The following is a 17,686-nucleotide window of genomic DNA, read 5'->3' as shown; positions in this document are numbered from 1 at the left end:
TTATTAATGAACAAATAAAATAAAGATACGTAATTAAATACTTTTTATTATAGTAGAACGGAATTTTATGATAAACTTTTATTTGTGATGGATACATTCCTATAACCTTTAAAGTGACAACTATTATTGTGAATATTAAAATATATATTTGAAAACTTGGTTACATAAAATAGTTAATAACTCGACCAAAAAAATACAAGATTTCACTCCCACTCTCCATTGAATAGATCTTGAGGAACATAGTGAAAGAGATTTAAACTCTCCGGGAATTCATTTTTTTACAATTCTTATTGTAACACTCTTTACCTTTACTCTGTATTTTCTTTGATTTGGTTTGAACCTCGATGTGGAGCTTTTCATTTTAGACATATTTTTTTTCAGAAATTACTTATTATTATTTAATTAAAATCCTAAAAGGAGGAGAGATACAAGAGTTTTGAAATTAAGACAAAACATCCCTTTGTCCTAATTTTGAAAACAAACAAATCTATGAATTCAAATAAAATAACAAGTTCAACAATTAGAAAAATATAGCAAACAAAAACAAGAACAATTTATTTTAAAAAATAAATTGGAACATCATGTACCCAATAACCATCAATCAAGAATTCATTTCTATCTCACCTTAAACATTGCTTCCTTTGTGACTTTATCAAACACAATCCTCCTCCATCTTTAACAAAACTCCCAATTCTTAAGCGTTCTTCTCCATGTGTTAATAAGAGATAGACCACCACCAACAATATCATTCCATACTTGATTTTCATTCTCTTGTTCTAGAGAAAATTCTAGCATTTCTCTTCATCCAAAATGATACACAAGACATCCTTAAAAGCATTTGAATAAATTGGACTTAAATTAGTTTCCTTTAGTATTTGAAAACACTAAATTTATAATATCACTCCAATCAACTAAGTGAGATTATAAGCTCAAATTGTCGACTAATTTACCCCAAAGAACTTTAGTGAACTTACATTCACCAAATAAATGAGAAATCGACTCATCGCAATTGATGCATAGGACACAACTAGTGTTAGAGATGATCATGAACCTGCTCAATCGATCTCTAGTCATCAGCCTACCTCTATAAACTAACAAAAGTAATATGATGTCGATGTAGAAGATCATACGCTGTGATACCACTCAACAATTTTTTTTTTAGAGCGAATACACTGCCATACCGCAAATTAAATTTGTTATTGATTTCAACATTCCATTCATGCACATTGGTCCTTTTTGAAAGTTTATACGGTTGACAGTCTGAATGATTCTTGTCCCATCCGCATTTGACCTTAGAATATAAAATTTCATTGGCCTTCCATAACATCAAGCACACAGTAGTCAGCTACTGCTCTCTTCTTCTTTTAATATTTTTTTCTTTTTAATATTTTTGGCTTTATAACTCATTAGGTTATAAATTAGTATCGGGGTTAATGTGAATTACAAATAACTTATTTATAAATTAGGTTATATCTAATTATAGGAAGACTCCGGTCGGCAAAAAGATATAAATTAGGTTTTCACTCTCTCTAGAATTGTAGAAAGAGAAAACTGCGCAGCCGCGGAGGACTCTGTCCGTGAAGAAGGTCATCCGATGGCGTTTGACGCTCGAATGACAGTATTCTGGAGCGTTGCAACGATGGTTTCTTGCGAGGATAAACCCTGAGTTCGATCCGTTGTGAGACGCGAGAGTTTTCCATCCGAGCCTAGAAGCCTTTGCTACCGATTGAAGGATCAGGTAATTTTGATAAAATTACTCCAAGGCATCTCCATTGAACCTCGATGTGGAGATTCAGTGTTCTTTTGAGACCTTCTACTTCTTTGAGATATTGTTTTTTAGGTTTGTATTGCATGTTCTATTCATTTTGATTAACTTATACCCAACAAATGACACTACTTTTACTATTTTGGTTTGTTTATGTATTGATGCAAATAAGCAAATTCCAAACAACCCCTAATTGTTAAATGTTGTTTAGGAAAACGAGGAGCTTATAGACAGGAGCCAAGCCAGTCTTTCAGTAGCTCCGGTTCTTCAAAATTTCAAGTCAAGGATTTGGAAAGCATCTCCATTTAAACTCTCCGGGAATTCCTTTTCCCTCCATCATTGCATTCTATTGCTATTGTTGCCGAAACCTAGGTAAGATGACATGCGATCTTCGTGAGCTTCAGCAGCTATGCCTCGACACCAAACGTACCTACAAACCTAGGTAAGATGTTGATAAAATTTCAGATGCTATTGATTTGCTAATTTGTATGAATTGGGATGAAATTCTAGTTATAGTTCAATGTTTTCAGTTTTTTATTATTTTGATAAAAGACTAATTGTTTGATTAATTGCTTTTATTCTTGAATTGGAATGTGTTGATTCACTGTTTATTTCGCCCAAAATAGATTGATTTAATGAAATGTATTTGATGATGATTTGAATTGAATTGGAATATATTTTGTAAACAGAATTTCAAATTGCATTTTCCAGAATTAGGAACTTGATGTTCTAGATTCATATTAATGTTTATCACGTACCAATCTATAGAAATAACTTCTCTTGCATGTCAATAAATATGATATTTTTTATGGAAAAACGACTAATAAATATGATATTTATCTTATTAGAAAACTAGACAACGATATCTCTAAACCTTGAATGATTATGTAATTATTTGTTTGGGGAAGAATTTTGGTAATTGGTGATTCATGGTTAAGATGGAGACATTGATCAACTTTGGGATTAAGTTGATGGATTTCTCATACTAGGTTTCATGCATGACAATGTCCATTCTTTTAATTCTTTAGAAGGACAACTTTTTATTAGAACAAGAAGGAGCACAATAAGCGTTCAATTATTACATAAAACGATGGGGGACGCAAAAAACCCCAAAAAAATAGAGAAAAAAGAACATAAAAATGTAAATTATAATGTGCATTCTGCATACTATAAATTCATTTCATTTAGAAATACGGAAGAAATATATTTACATTAAAGTACATAAATAACGTCTCTTGATTGATTCTGTATCTGATGTATTCATTTTAGACTTTATTTGTTTCTTTATCTCTTTATTAGTTTCACATTATTTTAATAATACATTTTTTCCTTATTTAGATTTTCCTGACTAACATTAGGATACAATACTTTCCTAGTTTGGAAGCAGCCTAAATGCTCAAATGTTGTATATTTTTGCAACTAGGAAATGATGAAGAAAATCACACTGAAATGATTTAGGAAAGATATGTCAGATTCGTGAGCTTCGTGAGCTTCAATCACCACGCCTCAGCCCCAATGGCCCCTACGAACCCTATGTAAGATGCTGATTCAATTTAATTAATCAGCTAATTTGTATGAATTTAAATGAAAATCTTGTTTTAGTTCAGTGTAATTGATTTCTAATTCTTTTATTGATAAATTGCTGCTATTCTTGAGTTTGAATGTGTTGATTAACTAGGTTGATTTGTCCAAAATTGATTGATTACATGGATGCATATAATGTTGATTTGAATTGCATTGGAGCAATATTTTGAAAAAAAAAATTTAATAATGCATTTTCTAAAGTTAGGAAAATGATAAAATTGACGAATAAAATTCCAAGTAAATGCTTATCACATACCAATCTATAGAAATAACCTCTTTTGCATGTAAATAAACGCAATATTTAACTTATTAACAAATTAAACAACGATATGTCTAAACCTTGAAGATTGAACGAATTATTTTTTTTGTAAAAGACTTGTGTTAATTGGTAATCCATGGTTAAGATAGAGACATCCATCAATTTAGAGGTTAAATTGATCAATTTTCTCATTCATAGTTTTATACTTCTAGTAGATTGGTCTTTTGACGTCAATTTTGAATTGATACGTTATAGGTTTTAGTCTTTCTTCTTCAAGTTTGTTGGACAATCTTATTTATTAATGAAGTTTTAATATTTAAAGAAGAAAAAAGACAATTAAGCGTCTAGGTTATGATATATGTCAACTTACATGTTCTTTAAAACTAGCTTATGACTTAACTCCCATGTACATTAACCTAATTAATCTTTCAGAATATAATAAATTGGTTCTAAGTCAAATAAAATGGAAAGCATATAGATGACACTTTAGTCTAAATTTAACTTGATTTTTAACCTATTTGAAATAAAAAAAAGTTATGAAACCCAAACAAAAATAGGCAAATAATTCTTAAAAAATTTCTCAATTAGTACTTGAAAATAAATATGACACTTTTAGCCTAGAGTTAACTTGATTCTCGGTGTATATATAACCACTTTTACTCTGATTATTTGAGCACTTCACAATCAAGTTTTAATTCACATTATCATTTTCATTTTTTTGTTATATCAAACACTTTTACATTTTTTCAGTACAAATCTCATAAACAAATACAACGTGTATATGAGAATGTTTTAGAAGATACTCTTTCATTTAGTTTCTACAATGTTTCCTAAATTTTATACATTGCATTATGTTGTAGAATTTCTATTTAATAAAAAAAATTATTTTTCTTTTCTAGTTTAAGGTATGAAAAAGAATAAACTAATAAACTGTCCAAAATGAGCAGAATCTCATGAGGCATGTAAAAGAATAATGTTATTTTAGAATGTGAGTGAATAATTCAACATGATGTCTGAGTTGATCAATGATCTTTGTCAAAGTCAGAACACACTCACTGAAATCACATTTTGAAGCAAACAATCTCTTTAAAAAAAATTAATGAAAATGATAAAATCTTGGTTGCAATCAAGTCATTAGTTTGTCTGCAATCCTTCTAAGGGCATCTCCTATTTTGTTTAAAGCATCAACCAAATTGTTACCCTGATCATTGATTTTTTAATTGTTTTGCTTCAAAATGTGATTTCAGTGTCTTTGATTTGACCAAGACCATTGATACTCTCAGACTCCATGTTGAGTTCTTCATTCTCAAATAACCTTATTTTTTTGCATGCCTCCTGAAATGTTGTTTCTTTTGAACAATATACTAGTTTATTCTTTTTCATACCTAAATCTGGAAAAACAAAAATAAGATATTTTATTACAGACTTGTTAGAATGTTTCTTCTTTTGTTAACTTTCAATTATTTTAGTTGATATATTCATCTTAATTACCAAAATAACAATTTTGCAACATTATGCAATATACAAAGTTTAATAAACATTGTGGAAACTAAATGAAAGAGTCTCTTCTTAAGCATTCTCATATTCTCTTTTGTTGCATTTCTTATGAGATTTGGACCGAAAAAATATATAAGTGTTTGATAAAGCATGAAAAATAAATATGACAGTGTGAATAAAAACTTGATTGTGAAGTGCTCCAATAATTAAAATTAAAGCTTCTATATATACACATAGAATCAAGTTAACTCTAGGCTAAAAGTCTCATATTTAAACTCAAGTGTTGATTGAGAAAATTGGTAAGAATGACTCGCCTAACTTTATTTTGGTTTCATTAACTTGTTTTCTGTTTCAAATAGGTTAAGATTTCTTGATTTCCATTTGTTTTATTCAGTCAATTGCATAACTGTATATTTTGCTAGTCATTGTTGCATTTTTTAATACCTTTTTCATTTATTAAAGTAATGCTATCCAAAAAATAAACACAACTAGGAAACAAATAGATTTAGATTTCTTTCTTTCTATTTATCTTTCTACTTTGTTTGTCATTGTATTTTTCATTTCTCTTTTCATTTATCAAAGTGGTTCTCGGATATTTCAAAATTAAAATACTTAAGGACTCTCTAAATCTTCATCCATTATGTTTTTTCATGAAGAATATTTGTCGCAATTGTTCAGTATAACAAAAATAAAGTTCTTTAACATAAATTATTAGATCTTGAAGTAGTTATGTCAATTCAATAAATCAATCTTTAGACTCCTTTTCAAATTCTTAGTTAATACGATTAGATGAATTTTTATCAGTTTACTAATTACTTCCTAATTCAATAGTTGATTGTATCATTAACAAATTAGTTTATTTATTTATTTATTTTTTTCGTCGAATTTATTAAAAATCAACTTATTTATGGAAGAAACAAAAAATATATGAGAAAATGATAAACTTTTTGTAAGAAAACACATACTTGGTAGTTTATTTGATTAATCATTTGTTGCAACTTGATTTAAAGGATGTGCAAAGAACACCATGTATTTTCATCTAATACATCATAAACTTCCTTATAAAAAAATAAGGACAATTTAATCAACTTTCACTCTTTTGGCTGTCATATTCCAGAATGATTTATCCTCCTCTTTTCTTCATCGATTCACTCAATTTTATCTTCCTGAAAAAATAATTACCTATATTTTTATAATAATGTAAATATTTAGCTTGTTTGAAAGTAGACTTAATTATGGTTATCCTTTTTTTCATTCTACTTGTGATTTTGCACACATTATACTGATTATTAATGGTATGAAAGAACTCATATAAATCACTAAAAATGACTGGCCACACAGGCTAAGGTTGTTTAAATAATTTTTATTTTTCCCTTTTATTTTTCTTATTTTAACGTGTGAACTTTTCTTTGTATTTAGTCATATTATTTATAAAATTGATCAAAGAATTTGAAGTCATTTTAACGATATTTTTTCTTTTAAATTGAAAAACAAACTGTGTTAAGGAGACTAATATAAAGTGGTGTAAAAAGAATAATAGTGACAATTACGAATGCTAAAAGAGGAGTGGGAGTGAGCAATATCTTCTAAAGGTAAACTTAAATATTTTTTTATAATTAATTTATGACTCCCATGTTCATTTAACATAACTAATATTCAAGAAACATTTTAAATTAAGGTTTAAGTCATATACATGAAAGTGAAAATGAAAAACATTTTAATAAAGGACATGAACTAACTTTATAAAACCAATTTTAGCCTAAAGTTTGTCTGCAATCCTTTTAAGGCATCTCCTATCTTGTTTAAAGCTTTAACCAATGTGCTATTTTGCCCCTAACTTTTCTCTATGACATTGTTTGTAAATGTATTTTTAGTGTGTCGTGACTTTAATCAATAGCCCCAATTAGATAGGACTCCGCTTGAATTCTTCATTTCCATTATTGGAAAACTTTATTTTTTAGTATGACTCCTTAGATGTTGCAGTTATTAATTGTCTTTTTCAAAATCTAAAATTTGAAATGGAAAATAATAAATATTATTTTAGACTAGTTAGAATGCTTCAGTTTTTCTTTATCTTTTAATTATTCATACTCATATCCATCTAAATTGCCAAAATAGCATCCAAAATTTAGATTTGAACTGAAAAAATATATGTATTTGATTGTCATGGGAAGTAATATGTAGAGTAGACACTGGTATATATACAATTAATCAAGTCAATCAAATGTTGATTGTGAAAATATTTGAGAATGAAATGCCTATATGTTTTGGTTTTCTTAACTTGTTTGTTTCCAAATAAGTAAAGATTTCTTAGTTTTTGTTAGTCAATCTATTGAATATCTTTCTTCTTTTTAATTTTTATATTTTATACTGTCTTATTAATTTAAAAAGTAAAAAACTTATTCAAGAATCGCGTAAACATTGTGATTTTTGTATAAAGAGTATTTGTCCTATTTTTTTTCTTTGGATTATTAGTTAAGAAATGAACATCATAGTATATCACCACCAACTTGTTTTACAGTACAAGAAAAAGAACTTGAACAAAAATTATTAGACAAGTTTCTGAAATATTTTAACCAATTTAATAAATAAAGTTTTGACTCTAAACAAAAGTTCTTAGTATCCAAGTTGTTCTAATTTCTTGATTGTATAATTAAAAAATTACTTTTATTGTTTAAATAATTTTTAATAAATTTAACATTAATATACTTATTTATGTTGCAATCAAATCAAAATAGATGACACAAAAGTATAAACATATTTTTAAGACAGAAAACACATACTTTTGTTGGATCATCGGTTGTAATTTGTATCTATTTTGATGGATTCTCACAGTTTGTATAATCTTCGTATTCCTAATGATAATATGTTGCCTCCAAACTTCATTTAATGTAATTGAGCTGCCACAAAATGACTTTCCATTCAATGGCATCATAAACTTTCTTATTAAAAAATTCGGCAATTTCACCCCTTTCTATTGGTTGTTGTCATATTCCTGAATGATTTAGCCTCTTCATTTATTACCAATTTTTTGTTTTTATTTTCTTGAAACTTACAATTATCTTATTCCATCTTTTCTAGCATTGAATTGATTTCATTTTCATGTCATTCTTTTGTAGAAGGATGTAACGACTTCCCATTTTGGTTCAGTCTGATTTGATGCAGAAAATGTATTAAAATTATGTTATTTCTTTTTCTTCAGACTTTTTGTCATGTTTTTTACCCTGTATGAACATAAAGATCTCTATTATACTCAATTTGGGATGTCGTATGTTTTAGTAATTTTCGCAATCTCTTCATTCTCTTTTTATAACTCTACTCCTTGATTTATTGAATGCACATCATTGGTCATCAATTCAAATAATTAAGGAGTTAAGTTAAAAAAAAAGGTTGAAAATACTAAAATGGAATCCAAAACCGGTGTGTCTGTCGATCGAGGATCGCTAATCCAATATAGATGTGAGATGACTTACTGAATTCGGCAATCCAAAACCTTAGTGGAAAAGGCGATGACACATCCAAACTAAATACTAAAATATATAGATACCATCAAAATGTAATGTAATTGACAAATATTTTGATGTAAAGCCTAATCAATCATGAGTTAAAACTTAATAAAAGTAAAGAAGGAAATAAAAAACACAAAACAAGTAAAAACTAACTGTAAACACAACTTTTATAACAATATTTGTCCCTAAAAGGGGTCATGAAATTGTTACAATCTTTCTAGAAAACCCCCCATAAAAATTACAAAACTATTAACACATACATCCTATTTCATATCTAAACTACCCACCATTTAATACTTTAACAACAACAACAATAAAAAACTAATATTACAACAAAAATCTTATTACAATGTTGTTCAGCAGTAAAACATAAATTGCTTTACATTATCCATAACATTAGGTAAACGCCGAACAACTGCATCCCCTTCCCTTGTGTTCACTCTGACACTAGTGGATCCAGCATCAGCTCCATCTCCTTCCACATCACCTTCCACATCACCTTCCACGCCACCTTCCACGCCACCTTCCACACCACCTTCCACGTAACCTTCCACATAATAGCGTGCCCTCCACGCAGCAAGATGAGCATAGTAAGCAGGAGGAACTTCACATCAAAGAAATCAAATCATAAGAAGAATGATTGATTGATCATATAACATAAATTTAGTTGTTGAGCTAGCTAGAAGGACAAACCTATAGACATTGATCTAGTGCATCTCGCATAGCTGGAAAAGAAACACCCAATTACTTAGTATTACGTAATTACAACAATATAGGTTAGGATTAACTATTAAGACACCACTTACGTGTAACACAAGCTGTTAGTGAGTCCTTGCAATGCATCTGCACTGAAGTCATTCTCATCAAACAACACATGGTAATGTATTGGCCGGCTTGTTCCCTGTTTCAGTTTGTTACCAAATATCTTAGTGCTTACTTCATATATATTCAACAAATAAAAAATATCTAATCAATTTTTTTTAGTAGTTACCTGGATACCCGAATGACTGCATAGATAGAAGTCAAACTCCCTTACATGACAAATCTTTGTATCAACAAACGTACCTACATATGAAGATCCAATCAATCAGATTTAGTATTTACATTAACCAACCCATTACCAATTACAAACCACAACCAATAATATTACCTGGCAAAACATTTCCACTCCGGTCGGTTGAATGTCTGTCGCCATGAGTCATTGGGAAGAGGCGAGTGTGATGCCTCTTCTGTACAACCACAAATGTGATCCTCGGTAGGTAATTTTCTTCCAAAGAAGAACATGCCTATGCCTGCACCATACATGTATTTTTCAAATCACAATACCAATACAAAACAACAATCACATATATATATATATAGCCATATTAAAAGTAAAAACTACCTTCCAAATTTTTATTAGTAACTTCATTTAAACACAAAAATGCACAATGCAAGAGCAGATACAATTTTTACCTGTAGAATATTATTCTATGTGGTTTATGACCAGTGGACTGCATAAACGAAATCAACATCTGCCTACAAAGTCCCCAAAAATCAAACAAGATATTTTTTACTTCCACAAAAAAACAAAAAAAGAAGTGAAAAGAAATATGTATGTAATATTTGTTTTTACCTGATCATCCCACTTTTAACTCTCCCCCTTATAGGATCATCAACTTCTTTATAGAGGTCACTGATGATTATCTCTCTATGCCTTTGAGCAGAGACCAGTCCTTTGTAAGTGGTTACCTCAGGCCAGTCCATCGAAGCAACCACCTGAAAATATAAACCTACATTTTAACAACCCAATAATAGTAGATAGAAATAAAATCAAACTATTTTCAACACATCTTACTGCTGCAATTGAATAGCTTGAATCCTCTCATAGAGCAGGATGAGTGACATCAGCGCCAAAGATGATGGTGGGCATATCCGAGACAAAATCCAATTTTCTCTCGAACGCACTCGCAAGTACGGTGTTGCGTCCTCCAGCCTGACATTTAACAAACATTCAATTAGCATGTGTTGAATAACATTTATCAACTCAATTGAGAGCTTGTAGTCTTTCTTTTCTAACAGCATTATAAAAGTTAAAACATGCCTTGACGTTAATCTTCAGAGTGACATTTTCAAGATACGGCAAAGTCCTCTTATGAACATGCCTAGGCTGGCAGCATTGAGAGACAATGCCCAATTCTGTCTCACAGACCTTTTTAATGATCCCTGTAAGAACAACAATGTTAGTTAGGAGGTTTGCACAATATATACACTTAACTAAAATAATTCTTCGAAATGTTACCATATGAACCAGAAACTTCTGGCAATATGACGAGCAACAACTGAAGATGTCTGCCTTTTGCCTTCATCTTTGTGAGCTGCTCATTACATCGCAAGTGGATGATGGTTAGTGCCCTTCTAATGTGTTTAGGATTGGTTGAATGGATGGGAATCAGCGGTTCCGTATTGAATTTCTGCAAGAGAGAGTTCATGCACTTAAGGATAGGTTCTCATAAGATATATAAGATGCACAAGCTTGAGATGAGATGGAAAGAATACATACCAGCCCTTTACTTATGCATGTTTGCACCAAGTCCCAACAGAACTGGCCAACCTGATTTTGGTTCATTTTTTAGAAGTTGACATAAGTCCAGAAATCTATCTTGGCCCCGTTAAACATTCTCTGCCACAATAAGAACATATTAAACATAAAGAAGACAAATGATTACTATACAATATAAAATGGGAGGTGATATGCGCGCACACATCCAAGTAAAACAATACCTTGTTCAACATATTCCATTGCCCCACACTTGGAGCCTCTTGTGACCCATCATATTTGAGCTGCAACAACCAGCGCAATAATTTTATTAAAATTAGAAACGTAAACCAAATAATTACAAGACTAAAGAATTACCATGGGAGGTGGAAGAAGTCTTGCTTCAACCACTGTAGGTTCAGGCTATATATGCAACCCAAATTCGTTCACGAACTTGTCATTGTTGTAATCGTTTTGCCTGACCATCTGGAGAAGAAAATTATCAATAAAAGGACTAAATAACTAACAAATAAAAAAAAAACATTGAAAGATTAGGTTCAATAGATACAAAATGCATGGATACAAAAGTACATGTTTGATGTTTTGTTCCCTATGCACTGGTCTTTGACAGGTAGCCATCAAAAGAGTGGTTACCTGCCTCTCATTCAACTTCTTTTCACAATTCCATTTTTGCCTAAATTGCGGAGTAAATGGTATACCTCTGCCCCTCCACGATTTTGCACAGCTATAGTGTCATCAAAATAAAGGAAATGAGTTTTTTGAAAAATGATAAACAAAGGTAACTAAGGAAAATAAAGGCTATAGCATAAAATAAAGATCAGTTCAAGTAGTAAGTACCTCCAATGGCAGATAAATACGCTTGGAATCACTTCCATACTGCATTGCAGGTAAGGAAGGATACCTAAGTGTGATACGGTACCTTTATAAGTAGTATTGGACCACATACTTCTTTTGAACACCGTCATCACACGTGAACCTATACAAGAGCAAGATTTAAAAGTGAGAACGGACAATTGGAAAGAGAAAATAGATTTAAACAAGATATGATTGTATGAAAAAAATAGCTTTGTGTGTTGCTTTGTCTACTACAGAAGTTGAGTATATTGCAGCTACTAAGGCATGTAAAGAGGTGTTATGGATGAAGAAGTTCCTACAAGAGTTGGGTCAAAAGCAAGAGAAGTTTACTTTGTTTTACGACAGTCAAAGTGCCATTCATCTCTCAAAAAATTCAGCTTTTCATTCGAGATCCAAACACATCGACATGAGATATCATTGGATACGTGATGTGCTTGAGGCAAAAGAGATGAACTTGGAGAAGATTCATACAAGTGAGAATGGTGCCGATATGTTTACGAAATCCTTTCCTAAGGACAAGTTTGAAGCTTGTCAGGAGAGAGCGGGTTTATTGGAGCCCGCGAAGTTGTGCTGACGGGGGAGATTTGTTGGGTCAGCTCATTTGGCAGCTGGGCCTAACAAATTAATAAAGCCCATTAGGGCATATTTAATTAAGGAAAAAAACACAGCAGTTTTTGTGTGGTTTTTTCTCTCTCTCTCTTCCAGCATTTCTTCCTCCATTGAAGCAGCAATTCCTCCATTGCAGTAGCAGGTTCTTCTTCTGATTTCCTTTATCTCTTCTCCGTTTGGTTAGCCATCTTTAGTGATGATGATAATGTATGTGAATGACAAGTTAGGATGAGGTCAATTGATAACTTTTGTTAGATTACCTCTAGGCTTGTATTGAACTACATTGTATACCCATTTGATATAGTGGATGATTTAAGTGGCCGAAGTGTCCCGTGGTTTTTACCTAATTTGGGTTTTCCACGTAAAATCTTGGTGTCCTGCTCTCTGTTTTTTGATTGTTTGATTGTTTGATGCTCAATTGTTTTGGCTGCCTATTTAATTACACAAAAGGGAAAAAGAATTGTTAGGCCTTGTTGTAGCTTGTTTATTTCTGAATTGTTAAACAGGTGCTATTATTCGATTTCTCCAACACAATAAGGGTCTACTTCGTAGACCTGATGCCCGCAACTTACTTAATAAGATGTATAATGGCAAGTTGTTACCCAATTCTTGAAATGTTTTATCTTTTTTCGCCATGAATTCTATAACAAAAGAAAATCATGATGCACTGATTTCCCCACTTTTCGACTGACTCGTAAAAATGGATTTCATGCATGTATTAAAGATTGGATTCGGTGTATATGTATTTTCTATTGGGATGTGATATCTAAGAGAAAATGAGTTTCCAAATGAAGTCAATTGAGCATTTATGAATAGCTTCAAATGGTTATGGAACTGTATCAAAGTAGTTGAGAATTGAAATGAACAGAAAAAGGAAAATCTATTTCTCTCTTTGTTTATCACTACTAACCCTAATTCCTGAATGGAGACTGGACAGTCAATCCTGGGTGTTGGGGAGCCGAACATGGACCTTGTGCTCCGATTTATGTTCACACTCGAAGTCAAGACCCTATTTCTCTTTTCTTCTTCATCTTCTTCCTCACTAATAAACCCACCAACTCTGTTTTACCAGGGATGTCACATGATTTGTTTAAAATTTCCAATAAAAAAAAACACTTTTGCGATGAAAGTGGATCGATCGAACACTTGACCTTCAGATCTTCAGTCTGACGCTCTCCCAATTGAGCTATCCCCGCTTATTAATAAAATTATTAAATTCGTTTTACATATTGCATGGTATGCAATTGAATTGCAATTAAATCCACGCTCCACCCACGTCCAAGCCCACGCTCCACGCCACGCCCAAGCCCACGCTCCACGCCCCACCCACGCCCACGCCCACGCCCACGCCCAAGCCCACACGCAAGCCCAAGCCTAGGCCTAGGCCCAAGCCCAAGCCCAAGCCCAAGCCCACGCCCAAGCCCAAGCCCACACCCACCCCAAGCCCATGCCCACACCCAAGCCCTCGCCCAAGCCCACGACCCACGCCAAAGCCCACACCCCTGCCCCACCCACACACTACCCCACGCCCCACCCCCACGATCCACGCCCCATTCACAAACTATTCAGATTAAACTACATTTCTCGGATAAAACATTTCAAACTAAAACAATATAACTAACTAAGCATTTCAACCCTAAACCCTAACTAAAGCCTAAATCCTAAACTAAAACCCTAAAATCATAAAAATTCATACTCAACATGCAAAAAACGGAAAAATCATTGGGAGTAGAACTAACTATGCATTACTAACCTCAGTAATGTTGGGAAAACGTCGGGCTCAGCGTCTCTGGGGCTTGGCGATCGTCAGGAGTTGGCCTGTTTGTGATTCCAGGGAGCAACGATGGCTGGGGATAGAACAAGGTCGTCGGGGAAGATAGGGGGACGGCGGCTGTGGCTGGAGCAATGTCGTCGGGAAGAGATGGGGAGAAAATGGGAAGGAGAAATGGGGGAAAAGGAAAAGGAAAAGGAAAAGGAAAAGGAAAAGAAAAAGAAAAAGAAAAAGAAAAAGGAAAAAGAAGAAGAAGAAGAAGAAAAAGAAAAAAAAAGGTTAGTAAGGGTAAAAAGGGAAATTTTTTATAAAAAAAAGGTTAAAACTAAAATTTGATATTTTTTAGGTTAAATATGAGAATGACCCTCTTTTGAGGGTCATTTGATCAAATTTCCCATAAAGATAGGGGGATATAATTCAAATGAATATAGTAAGTCTCGTCTGGGCTACTTTAATGGTAGTCTTTACATTTTTTTTCTTTTCACTCGTAGTATGGGGAAGAAGTGGACTTTAGAGGTGAAACTAAATGAGTTGAGGAATCAAACTATATCAATTGTTTTAAAGATCGTTATGCAATGTGAGAGTAAATTGATACTTGAGTCGGATTGTGGGTTGACCCGCTCATAAACTTAAAATGGTTAAAAATAAAATTAAAAATGTTATCACATTTTTATCGTAATATTTTTTTCACGGTTTTTTATATTATTACCATGGTTTTGAAAACAGTTCCGGTCATTGACCCGTTTTTTTGAACGAACTTTGGTCCGACCGGTTCAACCGGTTGAACCACTGGTTGGACCGGATTTTAATTTAAAAAAATAAAGTCTATATATAATAAAATATATTAGTATATTACCATTTGAGAAATTATCCCTAATAAGTGGAGGAACATTTCAATTGTTAATTTTCTATACATTCAATTGAAATTGAAATTGTCAATCAAAGCCTTATTTATTCCATGTGAAAAAATGATCAAAATCACTCAAATACTACACATTTTTTAAAAGAAATGTCATCTGTTTTAGAAGAAAACTAACCTAATGACAACTCAATTTTTTACTCTTAGATTCTGAATAATCTATTATAATGTGCGAAATAATTTGAACATAAACAAAATATAAGACAAATTTTTTTTTTTAACATAAACAAAGAATGAGTGATGTTAATGGTATACAAAAATATAAGTAGGCTTGAAGCATCTTGTAGTCTATTAACATCTATATTTCATTGTGATTCCATCTAACGATAATTTTCTTTATTCATTCTTAAAATTTGAAGTTCACTATAAAAAAACACCTGCTTCTGTAGACAATATACACAAAACATACCTAATCTAATACAAAAGAAAAAGTAGCATCCAAATAGCAGAATTGGGTAAAATTACAGTTAAGGTTTGATTCATTCTTTTACATTCAGTCATTTGGTTCAACCTATTGCAGCTGACTATATGCTGTATACTAATTCAGTATGAAATTTGTGACCGAAAACACATAAGTGAACTTGCTTACTGTTACTATAAGTAGTAAAACCAAAGAAAACCCTCACGACTAATTCATCTAAGGATCATCAATCTTGGTATTATTAACAACAATTAAATTATATATAGAAGAAGAGCTGATATCTGTATGTAAATTTGGTAACATATCCCAACTAAGAAGCTTAATAAATCAAGATAAGGATTTAGAGGTTTCTTAGATCTATCTCGCAATCGATCAAAATACGATAAAATTCTGAATATCCAGATCAAATTAGCACCTTATAGTTTTACCTTGCTTCATGCTATTGATTTGAATCTGACGGAAAGAGAGAGAAAGAGAACGGTGTCGCCGGAACTATAACTTTACCTTGCTTCAAGCAATGATTTGGTTCCACAGAAAGAGAGAGAAAGAGAACGGCGTCGCCGGAAATAGGCAAAGGGAAGGAGACGAAGCTAACACACAGATGATAGAACAGATCCAGTCTTTGTTAAGAAAACTTTTCCAACCGGAAATTTCCGGTTCAGATTTCTGGTCAAACCGTCCGGTCGGACCGAATTTTAGCCGGTTCGAAAGGTAACCGGAAAGAACTCAAAATCCAGACCGTCCATCTAACCGTTTCGCGGTCGGACCGGTCGAACCGCCGATTGGACCGCGTATTTTAAAACCTTGATTATACTTGGATTAGATACTTCAATATAAGATAGGATGATTTAGTAAAATGTGTTAATAATTGGGATGATAAGTTAGGATTTTGTAGTGCACATTTAATTTCTCTTACTGTTTGTTCTCTTTACAAGAAGCACGATAGAGATTGGGTTTTTATTCAGGTGAAGAAGATGTTGAATACTCAAGCTTCTGAAGTAGGATAGAACTTGCAGTTAAAACTTGGCGAGTATATTTTGGATTTCTTTACCATGTGGAGGATAAAATATATACTATCGATATCAAGAACTAAACTTTTTTGTTGGCTCATTGTTGATTCTCAAGACAAATACAGTTTCTTCAGTGTGTATTTTTGTTTTTACACTGTAGTGAAGCCTCTTCCTCCAGCAATGCCGTACAATGTTTTTCGTAACCTGAGCTTTTTCACCTGAATCTTCACTCAATTCATCGGTACCCTTCTTTCTCTCTTTCTGGTAAACCCAGCCGACGATTGGAGACAAGTCTTTCGTCATTTTTAGAGCAAGAAGCGTCTGTTCTTGCTGGTTTTTACAATCAAACCTGAATTAGATTAGGTTTTGGTTTTTACAATCAAACTTGATTTAGATTAGATTATGGTTTTTACCATCAAACCTGAATTAGATTAGATTAGCGATAGTGATTTACTGACACTAGGTTTGGTTGTGACTAACATTCTTATATGGCTGTCTATCAGACCTAAAACAGTATCAACGGTGAGCCGTCAATTAGCAAAATTGATTTCTCTCAACCGATCTTGGTCATTTAGTATCTCATTTTTGTACAACTTAGTATCTCATTTTTGTACAACTTTAAATGATAATGTTTCAGGTTTATCCAGAATGTATGGTTTGCCAAAGGATAAGTACTCATCTTCCTCATCTTATTGTTTCAAAGCAATTATGGTATTCTTCCATTTTCCTTTTAATTTAATGTGTTACTTTTTCAACTCAAAAAACTGATTCAATGAGCTATTATGGTGGTCTTGGTGAGGTTCTTGGTAGAAATGAGCTTATTGATAGTTTGATTGAGATAAAGTTCCAAAGTATGTACGTTTAATTTTATGAATTTTGTGGTTTTATATATCTCTTAGATGCTAAAGGTACTATTATTTTCCTTGTTTGGACAGAAAACATAGACAA

At 32.2% G+C, this 17,686-nt stretch overlaps 1 non-coding gene and 1 pseudogene across 1 annotated transcript; both read right to left on the bottom strand.

Annotated features, from left to right (window-relative positions):
- Window positions 1-8,970: 8,970 nt before the first annotated feature.
- The window catches only part of LOC124917812, a 22,209-nt pseudogene continuing 13,493 nt past the window's right edge, over window positions 8,971-17,686 (bottom strand).
- On the bottom strand, window positions 13,737-13,813 carry TRNAF-GAA. The gene has a single exon. It is a non-coding gene; the product is annotated as a tRNA-Phe (tRNA).

Source organism: Impatiens glandulifera, unplaced genomic scaffold (genome assembly GCF_907164915.1).
Source record: "Impatiens glandulifera unplaced genomic scaffold, dImpGla2.1, whole genome shotgun sequence".
Classification (NCBI taxonomy): Eukaryota; Viridiplantae; Streptophyta; class Magnoliopsida; order Ericales; family Balsaminaceae; genus Impatiens; species Impatiens glandulifera.
This window is presented reverse-complemented; position numbering and strand designations above follow the sequence as displayed.